Here is a 5,406-nt window from a genome sequence, read left to right on the forward strand (position 1 = left end):
TGAGTTCCTTTTTTGTTCTTTCTGTCTGCAGGTTGCTGAACTTTCCCAGCAGTTGGACAGGGAACGTGAACAGTGCACGCAGCTGGAGGCCAAAAATCAGGCTTTGCAAGAAGAGCTGTCTGCCCTGCGTGGGGAGTGTGAGAACCTGGCCATGGACAAATGCCAGCTGCAAGAAGAGCTGGCAAAACTCCACCATCATTTGGAGACCAACGTGGTGGATCGCAGCCAACTCGAACAGTGTAAAAGAGAGGTGGAAGAACAAGCAGACCAGGAAATAAGACAAAAACTCCAGGAAGTCAATGAGTTTTTGCAAGTAAGTGACTTTCTCCCCAGTGTCCACAGGTGCTACGTAAACTTCTCTTGTGGCCATGGTGTTTGGTCTTTTTCTTTTCTCCTGTATTCTGTGGGTTAGCTTCTGTCTTTGCTGAAGGCAGTGGCAGAAGGCAATCTGGTTGGGCAGGAGTGCTGTCATGGGTGTGGAATGTGCCGGCAGGTCCCTGAATCCAAAGGCTGCCCAAGGCAGATTCCCACTTTGCAGTGCTTGGGGGGATCTCTGTGCACTGCTCTGCTTCTCACTGCTCATCCTTGAATGGGTTTGGCAACTTGCAGCTGTCATGGCCAGACCTACAGGTGCTGCTTTGTCCTTGTAGGGGGGAAGGTGCTCAGAAAAGGAGTCACTGAAATTCCAGTGGTGTGGGTGAGGGGCTGGAGGTGGATGTGGAAGCTCTTCTTGTCTTTGAAGAATCCTTTTGGACATGCCCTGTCCTACAGACCCAGTGTCTCTTCATTAGTAACTTTGAAGCAGAGTGCTCATTTGGGCTTCTTTCCCACTGCAAAGAATTGTTTGCCCTGGCAGCTCCTGGGTTCTGCCTTGGTTGCTGCTGGGAGTGAGGAGGCAGAGCCGCCTCTCTGAGTAAGGCTGGGCCCTTGGAACTGGGTGTGTGCAATTTTGTGCTGGGCAGAGCTCTCTTTTTCTTGTGGTGGTTGAAGGTGCACTGTCTCCTTCAGGCACAGGCAGCCCACCAGGACACCTTAGAAGAAATCAGAGCCAGTCATGTGGACTCACTGAAAAAACAGTTAGAAGACAGAATTAGAGATCTGGAACGTGCACTGGGAAGGACAAAAAGCAACCAAGCAGAAAGACCTTTTCAAAAGGAATCCACCCAGGCAGAAGTGGACAAGTACAAAGAGCTGTATCTGGTGGAAGCCAAAACCAGAAAAAGCCTCGCCAAGAAACTGGAAAGGTAAGTCCCTGCTTTTTTGGACTGGTAAGAACAGACTCCTCTTTCCTCCTGCATTTTCCTTGGAAATCCCTTTTCTACATCTGGCCAGCGTCAGGTGTGAAAGCAGAATGTGGCATCTTTGTGGGGAAAGTTCCTTCAGAGCCTTCCCTTCCTCAGACCTGTCTTCCTTTCTCTTTAGAGTTCCAGCAGTAACCCCACAGCAGCACCACTCTGGCATTATTGGTGTCTTTTCAAGTTGAGGTTGTTTTAGCAGGCAGTCTTTTTGCCAGTCTCTACTCTCCTCATCCCGTGGGTGATAGAGAAGATGAATCTTGTGCCCTTTCCTGTTTGAATAAGGAGAGGCCTCTGGGAGAAGAGAGTTGGATTCTGTGAATCCAAAATAAGGCGGCTCTTTCTTGGCTTCTGTTTTGGCAGCGGGTCTGAGGGTTGAGCTTTCCTTGAGAAGGCCAGGGTAGGCCAGAGTTCTTCTGGAGGTGACACTGGCTGCTCCTTGCACTTGGTGTGATTTCTTAGAAACAGGCCCTGTGAACAAGCTCAGATCAAAGGATGTGCTGGTTTTGGACGCTCTTCATGCCCTTGGCTTTTAGAAGTCGAGTAGTAGCCAAGGCTGTGGAGGGGAACTTTGCAAAAGCCTTCCTGCCAAAGATGACTCTGTGTGTGCTTGTGAATGTTTCAGAGCTACTGAGAGACTTGCAGTGGCCAACACCAAGCTCTTTTTGGAGCACCACAGAAGCAGATCTGCAGTCCCAAGCAGCGCTGTCAGCGGAGTTCTGGCTGCAAGTCCACTTCTGGATTCACCTGGCCTGGGACATCTTGGCATCAGTTTGGGACTGAGCAGAAGTCTGGCTCTCAGAACACCACCCAGACACCTGTGGTAAAGCCCAAGACTTCTGCTCATCAGGTTGGTACAGATTTTCCAGAGTGGTCAAAGGCCAAAAAGATTGAAATGGAAGCAATGAGCTGTGGAACTCCATTCTTTTCCAAGAGAAACTGTGGGAAAGAGCTCTGTGGCACAGGAACCTCCCACCTAAGTTCTACCCTAAATTTACACGTAGTAATCTTCTGTAGTCTGTGGGGTTTGGCAGGAAGCCAACTCCAACCAGCTACAGATGGTTTTGGTGTCAGAAGTGGGATTGTTTTGGTTCCTTTGGTTTTGTTGTGGGAACGTTGTCTGGGAAAGCTGCCAAGAGCAGGTTTGTTTTGTCAACATCCACCATTGTTTTGGGACACTCCTGGGAGAGCTGCCAAGAAGGATTTTGTTTATCTAAACATAGCTTTGTTTAGGAACAAGGCGAAAGAAAAATAATAACAATGGCCTTTTTACTAATTTTTTTCCTGGTTCTTGCTGGTTTTGTGCCTGTCCCAGGACATCCTCTAAGGGACCGTTCAGATGGATGGAACAAATTGCTTCCTTTCCTTAATTTCGACATCCACAGCCTAGTAACCAGTTTCCTTAATGGTGGCCTTCAAGGTTTGGTAGCAAAGACTCCAAGATCAGCTCTAACCCATCCCTACATTGTTCAGCGACAATGATCCTAGTGGTGAAGGCAGCGAAAATGCTACTTAAAATTGGAGAGGTGGTGCTGCATTGGTCCTCTTGTTGTACGAAAGGAATCGCTGGAGCTTTGGGGACAAGAAGTGCCAACGGCCACGACAACTGTACACAGGCAACAGTATCGGAGGAACCGAGATGCTGTGACCCCCATCCATCCATCCAGTACATCCATGACATCATTGTGTGGGGGGACACAGCAGAAGAAGTTTTCGAGAAAGGACAGAAGATCATCCAGATTCTCCTCGAGGCCGGTTTTGCCATCAAGAAGAGTAAGGTCAAGGGCCCTGCCCAAGAGATCCAGTTCCTAGGGCTGAAATGGCAAATGGACGACACCAGATACCAACAGACGTCCTCAACAAGATTGTAGCAATGGCTCCACCCACAAACAAGAAAGAAACCCAAGCTTTTCTGGGAGCCATTGGCTTCTGGAGGATGCACATCCCAGAGTACAGCCAGATGGTGAGCCCTCTTTACTTTGTGACCTGTGAAAAGAACAATTTCCAGTGGGGTCCTGAACAACAACAAGCTTTCAGGCAGATCAAGCAAGAGATTGCACATGCCGTGGCTCTTGGAGCAGTCAGGACAGGACCAGAGGTAAAGAATGTGCTCTACTCTGCAGCTGGAGATAAAGGTCCCTCCTGGAGCCTCTGGCCAAAGGTGCCTGGTGAGACGTGAGGGCGACCACTGGGTTTCTGGAGCCGAAGCTACAGAGGTTCTGAGGCCAATTCCACCCCTGAGGAGAAGGAAATCTTAGCAGCCTATGAAGGCATACGAGCAGCTGCAGAGGTAATTGGTACCAAAGCACAGCTCTTCTTGGCACCCCAGATGGGACCCCAGCATGCAAAGTGTAACTAGATAAGGGAAAAAGGGGTAGGGTTTATCCATTTTAGGGAAAGGGTGACCAAAAGGGAAATACTTCAATGCAGCAAACTTTGGCCAATCGGGGAGCGGGGTCTAAGGATACAGACATCAAGGGGATTTTTCATCAAACAATTTCAGGGGACAAACAAGGGAAAAACTACAAGAAATGTTAAGACACAACAGTAAAACTCGAAAGGCATTGGGTCTGAACTTCTTGACAACTTCATCCAGGGCTTTCATCCTCTGGAGGGTCACACATTTCTTGTTGTCTTCTCCAGCTTTCAGATTCAGCAATGTCCTCACTCACAACAGACCAGGGTCCCTTTCCAGAGTAATGGAGGAGCACCATGATTTTTTAATCCAAAATTCCCGGATTTGAATGAAATGCTCTGGAAAGGCTCTGGAAATCATTTGGTGTTCACAGTGAGTCTCTGGTTTCCCATCCCCTGCTTCAGATGTGAAAACATGTTCCTTGCAGTCGGAATGTAAACTCATCAGCTCCATTAAACTTGAGCACTATATCCCATCATCCAGATCATCAATGAAGATGTTCACCAGGAATTGCTGATCACTGGCCTCCAGCTGGATGTTGCACTCCTGATCACCACCCCAGCCAGCAGATTTCAACCAGCCTGCTGTCTGCTCATCCAGCCCATACTTCATGGGCTTCTCTGTGAGGGAGCCCTGTCTGTGTCCACTAGTACACACATTCATTTGGATTTTAAACAATCAAACAGAAGTGAGAGTTTTAAGAGCAGAATTATTTTTAAAAGGGAAATAGAAGGGTAAGAGTTTTAATTTTAATGATCATGTTTTACATGATACTAATTGACATCTAGTAGAAATGAGAGAGCACCTTAAGAGACAAATCTACATTCTCTATTTATGCCTCTGAATTACAGGTATGGCTTTGATGGAACGAGTGCCTTCAAGCTCCATTGGCAGGCACTGTTTGAAAACTATTTGGGTGATTTTTGATAAGAAATGAAAGATGCAACAGCAGGAAGCCATTCAGCAATCCCTGACAAGGGAGGTCCACTGTCAATTGCTGGGAGGGCCCCCACCTCTTTCTTTTAATGGTGCTCCCAAATCCCACCCCTTGGGCCTCCCATCCCATCCCATCCTTTTTGGTCCCCTCAGGCATCTCCTCCCCAGCATCTGCTCTGTGTCCTACCCAGGGTCCCCAAACATCCTCCCACTGATCATTCCCAAAGCTTTTCTTTCCAGACCTTTGCCTTTCACCCAGGCCACTGCCCTGGTACCTCCCAAGTCCATTCCTTGACTCCCTCTCCACTCCCAACCATCTCCCAGTGCCCACGTTTTTGTCCTCCTCCATCCTCCTCCTCCTGTCCCCACCAAGCCTCTCCCTTGCAGTCCCCATGTCCCTACACTTGAATTCCTTTCCCCTCCCCTGTATCCCACACAGGGCCCCTTCAACACCCCAATCCCAGTCCCATGGGCTCCCCAGTTCCCCCCAGTTCAGCATCTTTGGGTCCCCCCCAACCTCCTCCCCCCCTCCCTGCAGGCCCTGAATTCCCCTGGCTCTCCTTGTCTCCATCCCCACCCTGGGCCCTGCAGGCACAGGAGTTGGAGGTGAAACTGGGGGCAGTGGGAGCAGGGGGAGCAGAAGGGATTTTCCCCTTCAGACGGGGGCAGCCCTGGGCTGGGGGGGCTGGGGACACCCGTGTCCCTCCCCCAGCCCCACAGGGGCCAATCCTGCTTAACCCTTTGCTCTCCTTGCCCAGG

At 49.6% G+C, this 5,406-nt stretch overlaps 1 long non-coding RNA gene across 2 annotated transcripts; it reads left to right on the plus strand.

The window, feature by feature from the left end:
- The first annotated feature begins 2,694 nt into the window (after nucleotides 1-2,694).
- On the plus strand, nucleotides 2,695-4,666 carry LOC135406131 (uncharacterized). Of its 2 annotated transcripts, none has more exons than XR_010426138.1 (4): nucleotides 2,695-3,585; nucleotides 3,939-4,083; nucleotides 4,195-4,445; nucleotides 4,563-4,666. It is a non-coding gene; the product is annotated as an uncharacterized LOC135406131 (long non-coding RNA). The 2 variants fall into 2 exon arrangements; XR_010426139.1 differs by having other exon boundaries at nucleotides 4,195-4,399.
- Nucleotides 4,667-5,406: the final 740 nt, after the last annotated feature.

The sequence above is a fragment of the Pseudopipra pipra genome, chromosome W (genome assembly GCF_036250125.1).
Source record: "Pseudopipra pipra isolate bDixPip1 chromosome W, bDixPip1.hap1, whole genome shotgun sequence".
Lineage (NCBI taxonomy): Eukaryota > Metazoa > Chordata > Aves > Passeriformes > Pipridae > Pseudopipra > Pseudopipra pipra.